General features: G+C 44.2%; 1 long non-coding RNA gene across 1 annotated transcript in view; it reads left to right on the top strand.

The window, feature by feature from the left end:
• LOC137864418 (uncharacterized) overlaps positions 1-14096 on the top strand; it is a 44711-nt gene extending 30615 nt beyond the window's left edge. The window contains exons 5-7 of the long non-coding RNA XR_011101498.1: positions 4109-4241; positions 9504-9600; positions 13016-14096. This is a non-coding gene — a long non-coding RNA (uncharacterized lncRNA). The remainder of the gene's footprint in view (positions 1-4108; positions 4242-9503; positions 9601-13015) is intronic.
• The last annotated feature ends 3054 nt before the right edge of the window (positions 14097-17150 follow it).

Raw genomic sequence — 17150 nt, 5'->3', positions numbered from 1 at the left:
GCATTTGGCTAAATCTTGGGAAGAACTTCTTTCTGCTTAATAAAGTGACTAACATCATTTGCCTTTCCATCGTAAATCTGATAATTGGGAAAGTTGAAATCCTTTTGCCCCCTATATGTCAAAGCAGGGCTACTTTTTGGTTTTCGAGATGGTCTCTGTGGCTATTTGGCTCTGCTTCATCTGTGCCCTCTTCTCTTCCAAGTGTGGGAGTGCTCTTCCCCGTTAAAGGCAGTTACTGAACTCCCCTAGGACAGCGTGGCCTTTGCTACAAAGCATCACATTATAGGGTCAAAAGAGGACATCAGATAAAAACTGAATCACAGCCCCTACGTTCCCAGGTAATTCAGTGTATTAAGGAAACAGAGGAATTTCTGTGGGAGCGAATGGCAGCTAAATACCTGTTAAAACTAATGGCAGGGCTCCCACAGTCTCAGATGGTGCGACGGGCTGCCCATAATTCAGCTGCAGCTATTTCACCACTGCTGGTTCAGAGAAGGTTGCTGTGAGGTTAGTTTATTACAAGCATAGTTATAGGGAGGAATTTGGGGGAAGAAGATAAGCTTCAGGGTGAGACGAAACAGCAGAATGAGTCGGTCCCTCCCTCAGGTGGGGAGCACGTGGGCTGGGACCCTGTTCCTGACCACTGCGATCATCCAGAGAGGGGAAAACCAACTACTTCCAGCATCTCTGCTTTGGTATGAACGCTCATTTTACCAAAGCAATCTAAAGTTGTTTGAATGCTAAGCTTGGTTGTGGGGTGTGTGTGTGTGTGTTTTTTTAATTTATTTTTTTATGTGCTTGTGACAAATAATGGTTTTAGCTTCAAAAGTGATGGTACTACATTATATAGTTATAGGTTGGATTTAGGTCTTAAAAATAAAACAAACTGCTTCAGAAGCTTTAACTGAAAAATACTGATGCTAGGCTGCTCTTCTTTTATATCACTTTACTTGCTGTATTATCTGTATTCCTTCCAGCAGTGCTTTAAGTGTCGTGCCTAACATCTGACATGTTTCATTTTTCCTGTCATGCAGCATTTCAAAAAACAACAACAACAACAAAAAACAACACAGTAAATTATTTGCATAATGCATGGGATGCTTTCTTTGGAGTAAAATTGCACTGTGCTTCAGGGAGCAGCCTCAGCCTGCCGCTCAGTGATACTGTCCTGTTCACAAACCCGATCTGTCACCCCCTGATGAAGTGTTTCATGTCTAAATTTAGTGATGGTTTCTGTGGTCCACGCTCGGCCTGTGATCTTGACTGTTCCCCTGCTGCTGCTTTTGGTGTCTTTCCTAGAGATAAAGGTGCGACTGAAGCCCATGCAGATGGATCCAAGCTAGTTGTAGTATGTCTGGTAGTGAGCGCAGGGAGCTCAGCACGGACAGGGAAAGCTTCCCTAGAAAGTCTGCTGGGCATATAATTAGGTGGCTCGTCCAGAGTGAGCTGCATGAAGTGGCTTTCAGCCTAATTTAACTAATTAGGTTATCTTAAGTGAGCGTAAGCACAGCTTTGGCCCTGACGCAGGCGTACCTGAGGCGGAGATGCAGGCAGGGAGCTGCAGTCAGGGACCTGGAGCTGCAGGAGGATCCCAGTCTACACTGGCTGCATTATAAGAGAACAACATTGAAATTAGTCAAATACAGAGACTACAGCTGCTGGGAGGATAGTTATTTGCACTGTGGATGTAACCATATTTTGGAGCTGGCAAATGATGTTAAGTCAAATACTCCAGGGGTCGGGCCTAATTAAGATGTTGGTACCGGATTGTGAACTGATTATGCGGGAAAAGTGAGCCCTGCATCATTATTTGCAAGTGGCTGTGTGCAGGATCAAGCACGCTGCTTCATGCAGGGGCAGGAGCCGTGACACACACCCTGTGTGTTGTGTGAAGTCGGGCTAACACCACCCGGCCTGAACAGAGCAGCGAGGAGCAAAGGGGCTGAGGCGGAGTTGTGAAAGCTAATTGAATAACGACTTATTTCGGATGAAATGGTGTTCTGCTGGAAGGTATTCTGCCAGCAAAGAATGAAGCTGAATTTGTCAAGTGCCTTATTCATTGTAAATAATTCACTCTGCTCCAGTTGTGCTGTGCAGGCACTCTGCAGCAGCCTCACAGCAAGGCCGGCCTCCGCCTGGTGCCAGTTCCAGAGCCGAAAACCCAGCAGAGCACCGAAGTGCTTTGAAAGGTGCCTCAGCTAGCAGCCAGCCTCCAAAAGTTACTTATGTTCTGGTAATGCTGCCTCTGTTGTAAAAACATATGAAATATCCTGTGCTGAGACACAGGGAACATTCTGGGAAGCAGCATCTGAGTCCTCAAAACGAGGTGAGCCGGGCCCACAGCCCAGTGACAGCCTGACGGCCCTGCTGCAGCTCCTCCTGCTCTCTGCCTTTACCTCTCCTCCCCTTCAAAGCCCCGTGGCCTGAATTAAATTCCTCCAGGTCATCTTCATAAATAAATTGCAATGATTTACAGGCATTTTTGTAGGGGCCTTGCTCTCAGGCTGAGAAACAGAATGATTAATTCTGCAAAAGCTGTTTTACGCAGGATTTCTCAAATCTTAATGACGCTTAATTTCAGCCAAATCATTTCTCCTCAGTCAAATGTTGGAGTTACTGAATAACTTATTTGAACCCTCTGTGCTTCAGAGCTTCCTGGAAGAGAAGACAGCTCTGTACAAGTGGAGAGCAGGACACCGTGTCCTGGTTTCACGGAGGCAGCCCATGTCACTTAGTGTGCTGTCCCTCTTGGTTTTCATCAGGGCATTCAAATGACCCAGTTTTCTCCTGCTTTGCCGTTGTCCTCCTTCCAGCTTATAGGTATTGGTGATGTTTAAAGTCATCCTCCTTTAGGAAATGTCAGCTGCTAAGGTGACGGGACAGGTAGTGGAAATTGCTAATAGAGCAAAGCATGCAAAAAGGGCTTCTGAGGAGGCAAGTGGTGTGGGGAGGTGGCAGCTGAAATAAAGATGTGTGTAACAGCAGTGGTCGTCATCCCATCTTCGGACCTTATCCAAGACAGGGAAAAAACCCTGATACTAGTACTGCTTAATAAACACAATATAATCAGAACCTATTATAGCCTAGTTCTGCTTGAAATTCAAGTGGTTTGGACTGGGGTTCATTTTATATGTGCCTCGAAAGAAAGTTAATGTGTTCCCTACTTCCCCTTCCCCCTTAGTCTATACTGTATCTTAATGAATAACAGGCTTAATCACTCTGGTATCAAGATAGCCTTTTTACAGCTATGCAAATGTTCTTTGGTATATAATTTGTACATGCTTCACTCATCTATTAGCATTGTTCTTTCTAAATGAGAAAATGCAAATGTTACACCAAGGGCCCCATCTTCATAGCTTACTGAATATAATTCCTGACAGCAACATGAAGCTGTTTAGCATAATTTTCCTGTTAATAAACTGCCAATTACAGTAATTTAGTTCTTAGCTTCCGAAGACCAAAAGGTATACGGTGATTTCCAGCCCCCTCCCAATTAATGTTTCAGTTTATTATTTTGGTATGTCTGAGAAAACAGAAAAATGGAGCAGCCTCAGATGTTTGATACAAATGCAACTTCCTTTCACTAATTCAAAAGCTCTTCTGCTCTGAGAGGCAAAATGCAGTATTGAGGTTCCACACTCCCCTTACACATGCGCGTTTGTATGTGTACACCACTAAGAACGGCATCAGAGGTATCTGTATTACAGGCGAATGTGAGTCAGCTTGGAAAACTACCAAATTAAACTCTGTAAAAGCTGCCTAGAAACACCTGCCAGCAATGAACAGCTTTTTTTTTTTTTTTTTTTTTTTTCCCCTCCCGGTGACTTCTGTTTGTTGTGCAAATGCTTCCCAAACTCAGACGGTTACACAGCACTTTATTAAAGTCAGTGGAAAATACTGTGAAAGAAGGGGGGATGTTTAAGGAAATGTTTGTAGTTGCTAGAAAAGGCTCAGAAGTATTATATCTAGAAGCAATTATGTTTTGAGCAGCTCTTCATGCACAGTAGTTTCTGTTCAGAGCTCTTCTCCACCTTTCTTATTAAAGGGAATTTGCATGAAAACAATCTTTGTTTCTTAAGAGTTTATCTGATCTTCCTCTTATTTCCAGCTCCCTGCTCCATCTGCTCCTGAAATGATCATTCCACATGATACAACAGAACAACTTCTGAAGCAAATTGGACTGACTTGAGTTGAGGAATAAGCAAGAGGAGATCTCGGGAATGAAAGGTCTTTCTTTCAATGTGAGTATTGCCAGTGGGTGAATGTGGGGAACGGGCTTTTGATGTAGGGAGATACTGAGGAAAATAACCTAGCTAGATGGAGCCTTTCAGGTGGTTTGTTTGGGATACTGGCTTTTTCCCCTCCTATTTGCAGGTAGCTCCACCACTCATACTGTGTTTTGTAATCTATTATTTGTTTCAAGAATATGCCCACAGATGCCATGAACAAATTTTGTCTCATGTAATTACATCTCAAAAAAAAAAAAAAAGTGAGAGTTATTGCATCCTTCCCACAATCACCTGCCTTTATCAGCCTCAACTGAGCCTCCCGTAGCCTGCAGGAGGACAGAGGCAGGCTGCAGTCATTAGACTCTGACCGTAATATTTATTAGACTTTCAGGAGTCAGGTTTGGCAGAAGAGTTTTCATTGGTTGTGTAAATACTCACTTAAAAGCCTGCTCTGGCTTCTCTAAACACCTGGACTGGGCTATTTCAAAGGACTCAGCATTGGTGTCACTGGTCTAGGTAATGAAAATAAATTGACTCCTGAGGAAGTACAGTTAGGTCAATGCTAAGCAGTGATTTAAATTCCACCTTCCTGCAAGCTATGTTTAGAAATCAAGCACAAAAGCCCACTTGGTGCCGTCACCAAGTCTTATTTGCCCAGGCACCTCTCGGTGCTTGGCAGTGTCTCAGCTGAGACCTCCAGCACCTCAATCCAAATAGCAGAAATAGATGGCCCTGCCTGCCTGCTTTTGGTAGCCACCAGAGCAGCTGGTTTGCCCAACTGGCACCCCCTGGCTTGGTGCCTTGCTGGTGTAGACAAGGGGGTTGTTCTGCTCGGGGTCTGTGGCTGGATGTAGGATCCTGCAACACTACCCACACGAGAACCGTGCCCATCTTTGGAGGACGTTCAGTATGAGCCAGTTGCTATAGCAAGGCATGGTCTTTGCTGAGAAATTGCATCTGCTCTGTGAAACAAATGCAGGTCTGAGGACCTTATGTGAGCAGGGAGCATCCTGTTCAGCTGTTTGTGTGTCTTTGTTGTTGATGGCATTCGCCTTCTTGGCCAACTCCTCCCTGGTGCGATGCCTCAGGCAAGGGCTCAAACAAGAGAGGCTTCTCCGATGCTTTGAAAGCTAAATTGAAACAACATTATTGAAGTTATTAAAGTTTAAGAAGGTGCAAGTGTAAGTGCCAACTAGTTACTTTTTGATAAGTATATGCTATTAATAGCACTTTTAAAAACTCAACCCAAGATCTGCAGTATAGGTATTCTTCAAGACACTCTTGACTATTACGAGATTAATGGATAGGGGACAGTTTGGAACTGAAACATTAATTTTAATCACATAGCTTGGTTTGTATTAATGAGAGAAGTGGGCGAATCCTATAGAAAGGCATGAGAATATGTACCTAAGAGGCATATGCGGTGATTATGCACTTTGTTGGAAAATTATTGCCAACTCTGAAAATAACTGACAGCCGAATTTGTCAGATGGACACTTGGAGAACACAGGGCAGTGCAGCAGTACATACAAAGGGATGGCCGTGCCACTTGTCTATTAGGTTAAGCAAATTCTGAAATAAATCTGAGAAGTGAAATAATTGTATTTCTTCCCCCCGGAGAGCATTATATGTTCGCACTGGGAGTCTGCTAGGGAATATTTGCCCGTGCTTGCACAGTCTATGAGGGCTTACAACCATGTTATGTTGCTGGTTTTTATACACTTGAGTATTCAGTTGGAGCTGAATGACTGCGATTAATCACGTCATTTTTTAGTACCTGTGGTACCAGTTGTTTTGTTTATAGACTGGAGACCTGGGGCTCTGTGGTATTTCCTTGTTGGCCTCGAAGCCAGTGTGTGCTCTTCCTTTCCAGCCTGACCTCTCTCGCTGTGAGCTCATCGCTGTAGCCCAAGGCTGGAAAAGCCTGACAAGGGGCTGCCCTGGCTCCAGTGGCAGGTTATTAAATGAAGTGAGGAAAGCTCTGCGTGGGGGTGACACAGCTGGGGGCACTGCCTCTTCATCTCTGAGCATCACATCTATAGGGTACCAGCCTGAGGACCAGGAGCCCTGCGCACACTGCTCACATTGCTTCACTCGTCAGACAGCCCAGAGGTGATTTAACATGATGGGGTGGGATGAGCGTTCATCAATAGCAAGCCTACAAATGTTAGTAGTTATAATTAGGAGATGTGCTAACCCTCCTATTAACCTGATTGATGGGAAGGCTTGATTAAGCAGAAAACTGATTTTTCCCCAACTGGCTGTAACAGGAGATCAGTTTGCTTTGAAATGGGAATTATAAGGAGCAAAAGCTTTCTGTTGTCCCTTTAACCGATGAAAACTGGCTAGGTGCATTGTCCTGGTTTCAGTTAGCACAGAATTAATTTTCTTCCTAGTAGCTGGTGGAATGCTGTGTTTTGGCTTAGGATGAGAAGAGTGCTGATAACACCCCGATGCTTTAATTGTTGCAGAGCAGTGCTTATACTAAGCCAAGGACATCTTAGCCTTTTGCTCTGTCCTGCCAACGGGCAGGCTGGGGGTGCAGTAAGAGCTGGGAGGGGACAGACCCAGGACAGGTGACCCAAACTAGCCAAAGGGGTATTCCATACCATCTGACGTCATGCTAAACAATATATAGGGGTGGCTAGCTGGGGGGAGGGGGCCGGACTGCTCGGGGTTAGGCTGGGCATCGGTCAGCGAGTGGTGAGCAATTGCATTGTGCATCACTTGTTTGTACATATTATTATTATTTTCCCTATTATCACCATATTATTATTATTGTTATTATTGTTATTATTATTTTGTTATTATTATTTTCCTGTCTTATTAAACTGTCTTTATCTCAACTCACGGGCTTCACTTTCCATTTCTCTCCCCCGTCCCAGAGAGGGAGGGGGGAGGGTGAGCGAACGGCTGCGTGGTGTTTAGCTGCCGGCCGGGTTAAACCACGACATGCATCTTCAAATGTTTATAGTGAGGAAAGAAACCCCAAAATGAAGATGTGTGTTCTAGGCAACAATTTTTAGTCCTACAGTCGGGGCTACAATGCAGAGCAGGGATGGACCGGCCCTCTGCATCTGTCCCAGCGCCGAGCAAAGCTTACTGACACTGCGCCATTCTCAGCAGCTATCAAATTTAGGGCATGTCTGTCCTCCCCAAAGGACAAGGTCATTTTAAAACTGGGAGCAGGAGAACCACATAAAAAGCTGATTATACCGGCGAACCAATACAGGCGTGTAATTTGGGACCCATGCTGGTATTTGCACAGTCCCGAGCTCTCTGTACCACCTTGGGTCAATGCTATTTCCAACGTCTCTGTAGTGTCCTCCATGGTGCTGCGAAGATGTGCCCTCGCTGACCTAACGGAGTGATAAAGAAATCTGCTCTGTTTAATGCAATTCTGGGGGAAAATGGCCACTTTTGAAAAAGAAAATGGTTTCTGCTAAAGGTTTACCGCCGTGCAAATGCAGTGGTGATGCAGCTGTAGTGAGGCTGAATGGCTCTTCACAATGCAAAGTTTCCGAGCTAAAGAAGAGCTCTTGTGCCTGAAAGCTTTTTGTTCTCCAACTACATTCACAGGGTTAATAAAAGATTGGAGCTCTCCATGCAAACCTCGCTGCCTGTGCCATGAATTGAACTCCTGTGTCCAAAAGGACTTGATGTTGACCTTAAAAAACTTGAAAACCTGTTAATATTAGGCACCCTGGGATCGATATATAGAGCTGAGTTGGATCATGTTTTACTTATACGCAGGCAAACAAAGCTCTGTAACATAATCAAAGGGCAAAAATTAGCTCTAAGTAGATGCCATAGAGCCACAATGATCATTATTAGATGTCACTTTGTCTCATTGTTATTTACGTATTATTTGAAGCCACAATAATATTCAAGTCACCCTCACTAAACATACAGCGCTGTATTTTGACAGCAATTCACAAACGTGAATTAAACTGAACATTTCTCTAATACCAACCTTTCCTGAACCTCCCTGCAAATGGAGATTAAAGGCAAAGAGAAGCATAGTGCAGTTCAAGCATATAAAAGCCTCATTGTCAGTCCAGGACTTGGGGAAAAAATAAATAAATTTGGACCTTTCATTTGTTGCAGACCCATTAATAAATTATCACAAGTGACTTCTGTGGCCTGTGCCCTATCACTTGGGCATTATACTAATATGGGTAAAAGAGAAGGATCAAGAGGAAAATGTCCAAAAGGACCTTGCAAAGCTCTCTGAAGGTGGGCTTAGAGTGAGGGAGAGGATCTGGGTTAATGTGCTGGAAAAAAATAAAAAGAAAAGGAAAATTGTACTCTAAGGTAATCTTATATCTCACCACTTAGCTGACAAAATGCACGTGATGCAACTTCCAGGGGTTATTTTTGCATAAAAACAAGTGCAAGGTGGGAATCAACACACAACAAAATAAGCAGCACAGCAATGTGGTGACAATCAGCAAACACAATGTGTTGAAATGTGTTGGTTTTTATATATCAATATATATATAAATAGATATTTGCAAGGAAATGAAGCAGACCTCCTTACAGGCCATGCATTTGTGACTGCAGCTGGCTTTCAGAGCGAGCTAAAGCCCAAAGCTTGGCAGGTGCTGGCTGGGGACAGCGCCGCGGGCAGGCTGCAGGACTCAGCTGTGCCAGAGCTGACGGCAACACACCAAGCACCTGGCGGGCCCAGTCGTTTTAAAGAGTCCTTCACATGCAATCACTGCGCTTGTACTCCTCTGAGTTTTCAACATGCAAAACTCAAATATAGGAGGGTTGTTTTTTTTTTTTTTGCTGAAGTCGCAGGAACTCGTGAGTGCAGACTTAATTCCCCCAAATATACAGACAAAATACTCGCTTACCATCTTAACGATCCCTCTGGGAAAGCTGGCCAAGTCAGACAGTAACGTTCAGTAAATCCTTGTTATCTATGCTTGCTTTGCTAATGAGCCTGAGTATCGTATTTAAATCCCTGTAGTTGCATCTCATATATCGGCTGGTGCAAAAATAAAATATTTTCGTTCGGCATTTGGCGTATATCATGGGCAGCTCCGCTGTGCTCCAGAAATGCCTCTCCTGTTATTAGCACAGCGCAAGCCTTCGAAGGGTCGCTGTGATGAATAGGACGGTGGAGGCCATGGGAGAGCAACATTTCAAACAAAAAATAGTACAGCTATTGGAGGGTAATTGAGATACCGTGTGTTTACACAGGTCTGTCTTGGAAATGCTCCTTTTGTGAATGCTAAGTTTGATTAAGAGCTTTCCTTTTTGAATCAGGGTGAAGGTGAAGTCAAATAACAAAGGAGGCTGGAAAAATAAAGCAGGACATTTCCAGTACAGCCTGGCCAGTGGGGAGCTGTGGATATTGGTCAAGGTAAGAAGGATGCAACTCCATTGTGGAGGGGGATTTCTTACGCACCTTGTGTAACTTTTATCACAAACCATTTATTTTGATTGAATTTGTGCTGTGTTATGCAGAATATTATAAGCAATGTTGTGCTGAAGTATTATTTATAGTAGACAAACTTCAAGAACAAGCATTCGTTGGTCAAGGCTCTCCTTCACCTAAGTGTTTTGCTACTTTCTCAAGCTGAGCTCAGAGGGACAAATTAGTATTTGTAGATCTGTGGAGGTCTGCGTCCCCTTCAGGTCAGTAGTAAAATCAACAGTCTCCAACCAACGCTGAGGTCGAATTCTGGGAGATGTGTTTGCTGTCCAAGTCCTGAGCTGGGGTTGCAGTGGGGAATGCAATAGGATTTCAGAGGAAAACCAGGCAGACAGCACAGAGAACAAACATAGTTTTAGCTGCCAACCTTTGGGGATCCTCCTTGAGTGGACCGGACCAAATGGTGAGAGTGGTTACGAGGAGCTGCTCCCAGTGCTCACGGGGAAGGTGTGCTTTAAAACAGGTTGTTGCTTCTGGAAACAGGGACTTCTCTTTGTAGGCAGGGGTTTTTATGGCCTGCTGCCTCATTATCTCAGTAACTTATTACAGTTTTATGTCTGTGTTGTGCTGCAAATGGACTGCCCATAATCCCCTTTTTATGGACTTAATCTGGCTGGTGATAAACGCCTGCAGGGTGAGGGAAGCATCTTCCCCTTGGTGGTGGGCACGCAGCGCGAGCAACTTTTGGCAAGCTGAGCCCCCCCCTCCTGCCTGTGCTTTAAAATCCCCTCTGATCCCACCTGACTTTAAGGAGGTGTTGGTATTGACATTTCAGTCTGAAATACAGCCGCCTGTTTTCTCCTGGAAAGATCAGCGCCAGCTGTCAGAGCTGCAGCCTTCTGCGTGTGCACAGCGATGATCAAATTAACATCCCTTTAGGTACCTGGAAGTTAACATCAGATGAGCCTCCAAAAACAGTTTTTGGAGATTTTGGTGGCTTAGGCGCTTACTGAGGTAGGCTGGATGAATACTGGAGATTGTCTTCTCAAACGTTCTGTGAAATAACCGTTACAATTTCACATCCCCTGTACACACAAGCTAGTTAATTTGTTTTCAGTGAACATTTGTATGAGTGAATTATTCACCCATCTGCAATATTTATCTTTACAATGGCTAGACAATTCAGCCCTGTGTGGAGATGTGCCTCTGTGTGAATTCATAAATCCCCGATCACTGGCAGGACATTTTCTGCAGGAGCTGATGATCTATTTATTCTCTCTTTTCGCCTCTCCAAAGGTTAGCCTGGGCCCTTTTGCTTTGACACGAACTGCAAGCAAACAACTTGTATAATATTTTACTACTTCCTAGTTTGAATATAAAGCTCTGACAATGCTCTCTGTAACTCCAGCTTGTCTGTTTCACAGCTCTCTTGGCTGATTATAAGGCAGCAATTTTATGTGATTTTTTTCCTCGTGCGCAGCAGATGTAATGAGCAGAGAGGATTATGTGATGAGCTGAAATGACTGAGGTACGTAAGGAATTGAAAATGCAGATTCGGAGCCTTTGGTGCTATTAGCGGTCAGTTTGGAGCCTGCTGGCAGAGGGCTAACTCTTTTAGGGGTGAGCTGCTTCTGTTCAAAGGTGTTTAGAGCTCTGGGATGGTAAGGCAGCACAAAGAGGATACAGAGGGCCATAAAATTGCCCGTAAGGATATTGGAAATCAATGTAAATGTAGGTGCAGATGCATGCTGCTCGATCCCCCCTTGGTGCCTGGGGAATCTTGATGGCCAAAACTGGCCTCACTCACCGCAGGGCTGGGATTGCCCTGGGCTGAGGTTCTCTGCCAGGGAAGCTGCTGGGATGGCTCTGTGGTTTGGTGGCCACTGCTTTTCCTAGGGGATAGCAGGAGGAATATGAGTTGCAACTGATAGATGCCTGAGCCAATGGTTCAAAAAATTCTTATGAGAGTCTGGGTTTTAAAGAACAGCAAGGACCTCACTTAAATGGCATTCCTCTGTCATCATTTAGGAAGCTCTTCTTTGTTGGGGAAGACCCACCACGACAAGCTCCATTTTACTGGTCTGGAGACTTGGGGCTGGATCCCAGCTTGGATGAACTAGATCAGTTCCAGTCAACCGAGCAGTAATTTCTATAACTTGAGGGAGTACTGCTGAATAGCCGTGTCTCTGAAGAGCAAATTTGCCAAAGTATTTACTTAAGAAAGTGCATCCTTTGGATAGACCAATATTTACTGAAGTGCTAAGGATTGAGTAGCACACTGCAATGTGCTGTGTGAGTGAGAGCTTTCCCTAACAGTCACCAAATGTGAGTCTTGCTTCTTTTTCTTCTAACTGCTGAAATGTGGCATACCAAGGATGATCCCAGAATTCCTCTCCTAAGAATCTCTTCCTTGATGCATTTTCTTTAACCCTTCCCAGAATCAGAAAAGCACGTTACTCTGCAACAAGGGAGTTTTCTTCGTCTGCACAGGAAGGGCTGTATTTGCCCCAGCTTTAAATTGTTCTGAAATGACTCACAAATCTTACCTTGAAAGTGAAGTGGTTCACTACATTGAAGTCTTGAAAAGAAAGCAGCTAAAATGCTGTAACCTTTTTCCACTGATTTTAGGATTTAAGTTCTGCTAATGCATGTGTTAATGTCTACGTGAAAAATAAAGTGCTTTACTCTTGAACTTTAATACCTGAAAGTGAGAATAGTGGAGCTGCAGTTACAGTCACACAGCAGAAATGATCGTACCCACCTTGGCTCCAACTCTTAAATACACAGAAAATAGCCCGGTACGGAGTAGACAAGTCTTCTCCTGCTATGGGAAAGGCCCAGAAATGGAAGAGTCTAAATGAAAATTGCCAAGGATGACTTAGACAACAGCTTCCTGACCTGTATAATTTTGTTATCTGAGCTATAGACTGTGGTGTGTGCCCCTCTACACTGTTCTAATTAGAAGGGTAACGGGGTGCTGTGACACTGTTAACAGGGAGACTGAAGTTTTCGGTGAACACACAAATTAGCTTTGAAGTTTCCTGCAGTCCTAAAGATTTTATGTTAATTTTCCATTTCTGCTAGGGCATATTTGCATTTTGCATGACAGTTGAGCTCTAATCATTTGTCAGTTAGTGCCAATCTGTTATCACTGGGGTAGAGCCACCAACTTAGAAACCTTTTAATCCTGCTGTGCCCTCTGTCTTAAATGGGCCTCCAGGAGACGGGTCTTGGGGACTGAACGTGGGTATGGCAGGGCAGGAGAGGCATTAAGGCATCAGCAGGACCCAGGGAACTGCCCAGGCTGTCTGCAAAATGCTGTAGGCTTAGTATCAGACCAAAAATGCATTGCAAGAGTGTGTTACCTCTCCCTCTTGTTCTCCCATTTCTCTTTCCTGTACAGAATATGCTGACCTGAAGCGGGAGGGCTTCTGTAACCCCTGGTTTTGGCAACAGTTGGAGAGGTCTGTTGGTGCTCACCAGAAATATCGGTTACACGAACAACTCTTCCTTTGGTAAGTGCCTTCAGAAATGAAGGAGCACTGAGGATAACTTCAGAGCATAAATCCTCTGGGTGTCTCTGCTCTCCTGCCAGGTCCAGTTTTTTGTCCGCCTTCCCCTGAGCTGCCTGTACCCACCAGCAGGGCACAGACTTCCTTGGCTTTTTCAGACTGTCCCCTTTGACTCAGTCCCACCTCTTGGGGTGCCTGTGCATCGCCTCACCCTACAAGTTTTAACGAGGCAGCAGCAGACCTCGAGCCTGTCCTCAGACCCCAGCACCCCACTACGTTACTCCAGCCATGTCCAAAGCTCACTTCTATTATTTCCCTCAAAAACTAACAAGGGTTTGTCTTTCTGCCTAAGCCCCCCCCAGCCCTGCAATGCAAAAGTCTTCCTCTAGACCTTTGGTCAAAGCCTGAATCTCTCCAGACCACATTATAACTAAGGTGTTTCCTTCCTTGCAATGTCTCTTCTTCATCCCTCCTCTGCAGCTCCTCTGCAGCCAACCTCTCTGCTGCTGCAGCAGGAAAATGTCTCCTGGCCCCTTCTTGTGGGTGCAGCCCTGTTTGTCACCTGCACGTTTCCCTACCTCACCGTGCAGTCTGTTTGCAGACTGTGGAACAGTTCACACGAGCTCGCAGTTCCTCCTTCCCACAGCCCTAATTGAATTTTAACCAGCTGCTGTCACAGCCCGGGCCTCATTTGTTAGCCAATTCCTTGTCCAATTGATTATTTCACTAGCCTTGCTGTTTTAACAGCCTTATTGAAGTTCATGTAAATCATATCTCCGATTTCACTCCTGGGCTCTCTTGCTGTCCCTTTCGCGGAGATATGAATCAAACATTAATATTGATCAGCATTTAATGCCAGACACAAAGGAAAATTTGCTTTCATGTAATATGAAATATTAATAAAACATTAATGAGGGCAAAGGAGAAGGCTGCAAACATGATAGCCAGCTCATCTCTTTCCTCCAGCTCTAATACGGCATTAAGACATGTCTGCGTTACGTGGCGGCCGGGGCTTTCAGCCTCCATTGAAATTTAGATTTGATTCCTAAGTCCAGCTTGGAAAAAGTCAAGGGACTCACCACTCGAACGGATTGACTGAGGCATCTCAGGTGCTTTTATCCTCTGTACACACAGGATGGCTCCTCAAATACTGTACTCTCAATTTTAACATCAAACGTTTTATCAGAGTTGGACTGTGTTAATCGCATTCAAATGCTGTGACTCATTTAACCGGACACTTTACCCATATTCTGGTATCCATTCTGCATGAAGCCGTGTTTCTGATGGTGTGAACTGCTGCTCAAAAAGCAGCAACTGAGATCAAGTAGTCAAAGGGACTTCGACAGATGAGTCCCAGTTTTGATTTTGGATATTGGGCTCGCTTTAGGCTATTCCTTAGGAAATTCTGATGTAGAACTCAAATGCAGTTAAGTGCCTTCTCATTACTCTCTTATTAGCTCAAGAGTGCAGCGAGAAGGAGAATATTGTAAGTTCAGGTGTAGAGAAAAGAACCAGAAGTTAAATGCAGCTGAACATGCTTGGAGAATTTGAAAATAAAGAAGGCAAAATGAGATGTAAAACGTGCCTTTAATCTGAGTTCTAGCCACGGCAGGAGATCACATCTGAGTTGCACCAAGACAGGCAGTGCTCAGTCTCTGCTGGGTAAAGGTAATCAGGGATAAAGCAATAAGAAAATAGAAGGGTAGGGAAAAAAAAAAAAAAAAAAGAAAATAGGCAATATAGGATGAGAAGAACGGAAGACCAAGAGATGACTGAGAACACAAGCATGTCTATAAAGGAAAAAGACCTCACAGTACTGTGTTGTGAAATTAGTTTGTTCAGTGCAGATTGCAGTGATTCCACTGGATAAATCCATTTACTTGGGTATACAAAGGCATTGCTGGATGCAATTCCGGTGCTTTGGGTTTGATGCTCTCCTAGGTTATGCCTCACTTGGATGTTGTTTATGCAAGAGAGAAGCAGCTGTAATCCGAGAGCAATTGTCAACTAATAACAGGATAGAAGAAAAGCAGGGCTAAGAAGATTGAGAGCCACCTAATCTGGAGATCTGTCATTGTACTTCAAACATCAGTTCTTGCCAGGAAGAAGAGCCACTCTGACCCTCTTACCCCAGGCTGAATTTTCACAATGAACTTTGAAGATGTTTCATTGTTTACCAGCATCTGCTGATCGTTTGATCTCAAGTTAAGTGTAGCCCCTGCTGGATTTACGAGCTGCTGAAAGAAAGAGAAGCAGAGTTATATTTCTACCACGCCATAGAGAACTAGAGATGCTGCAGTCTTCTAAATCACCATCGCTTGTTAGGAAAACTTTCATTTTCACTGCTGCTGGATGACAGTTTGTTTTAATTTTGCTTTCTAAGTATCCTCTCCATCAATGACCTTCACCCTGTGTAAGTGGGAATATAAAGCAATTGACATGAAATCAATATTAATTCAGGAGCGTGTAGGCCTTTTTTCTCCTTTTGTAACAGATACTTATCAGGGTGTTACAACCTGGCCCTCTGAAGCCATTGAGCTTCTGAACTCAGGACTGGGCAGCACCCAGAGGGATGCTCTGAACAACCACAGGCAGCGTTGCTTGGGCCATGGCTGTGTTGTGTGTGCTTGACTATGGACCAAGAAAAAATGTCAGTTTTGTTGTTGTGTTTTATCAAAAAAGCAATCACTGCACTTATTTCCAAGACTCAGACTAACCAGTCCAAACTTCACAGCTGGTTCACTCTGAAGTTTTTTCAAGAACTGCTTGGTTTGGCCAGTGTTTGAGTAGTGTAGGTCTGACACGGTTTTATTTTGTTTCATTTTAGGTAGAAGTGCAGGTAGATAAAAATATAGTGCTTTTGTTTGTATTTAATGGGGCTAAAACAGTGTTTGTCACTTGTGAACCTAGGATCAAGACTAGATTTTCCATCTGCTACAGCAGTTCAGATTTTAGTGGAAGGTCAAGCAGATGTTGCTGGGATTTTATTGAGATTTATTGAGAATACTGGTGATGTGGGAGACAAAAGCTGACACGTGGATCAGTGTGGCATTGGAGTCACGGCAGGATGCTACATCAGCTGGCTCTGCAGGAGGCTAAGCTATGAACAGTTTCATATTTAAAGACGAAAATATGCTATTCCATGTAGATTTGAAACAGGTAACACTGGAAGGATTTCAGGAGAAACTTGCTTTGCAAAGAGCAATGGGATAGGATGATTTTAGGGTCAACGTTTTAGGAGATGGAAGGTAAATAAGGCTGTGGTGCAGATAACAGTGGAAAACCTTCCAGGCTTTTATCAGGAACTAACCCAAACAGCCTTGAACGCAAAGGCTTGAGCGCAGGAGATCTGGGGTTTATTTCTGACATTGCAACTTATTTGAAACAGTGAACGAGCCTTTTTATTGCTCTCAGCCTCAGTTTCCCCTGCTTAAAAAAGGCAGTCATGATACGACCTCCCTTTATAACGTACGTGATATGTATTTTTTAAGTGTTCAATAAAAGTTTAGCTCTATTCGTTGCACCTATGAGAAGCTTTTCCAGTAGCTCTAGCCAATGATGAAAACAAGAACACATCATCCAGGGGGCTGGATGCTCAGCGTGTCTCTTGTCAGTGCAAGGAGAGCAGCAAGCTGCAGCTGCTGTGCACATCTGCCCTCTGCGTGCCGTGCCTCTGAGAAGAATGAAGGATTTCAGATTGCAGGGCTGTTAATCTGGTACCTTTAACCAGGTATCAATAAAAAGAGGGGAAAATGATGAATCATCAGTCTCGGGTGCTTGTTAAGTGTTCTTGTTAGACACTATTTCCAATGGTCCGTAGCTTTACCCTGCCAGGAGTAATTCTGTTCATCTTCCTGGCTGCCCAGCAGATGAGCAGAGTGACTGACAGCAGAAATATTCCAAAACAGGGGATATTAAGCAGGCACAGTGATGACTGATGTCTGCTGTTCTCCCGGTGGAGTTATCACTCCTGTGATTTACTTTGACTCTGGTGACACTTTTGCCCTTGAGGATTTCTCTCCTTCT

The sequence above is a fragment of the Anas acuta genome, chromosome 14 (genome assembly GCF_963932015.1).
Source record: "Anas acuta chromosome 14, bAnaAcu1.1, whole genome shotgun sequence".
Classification (NCBI taxonomy): Eukaryota; Metazoa; Chordata; class Aves; order Anseriformes; family Anatidae; genus Anas; species Anas acuta.
Note: the sequence above shows the minus strand (reverse complement) of the source record. Positions and strands in the feature narration are given on the sequence as shown.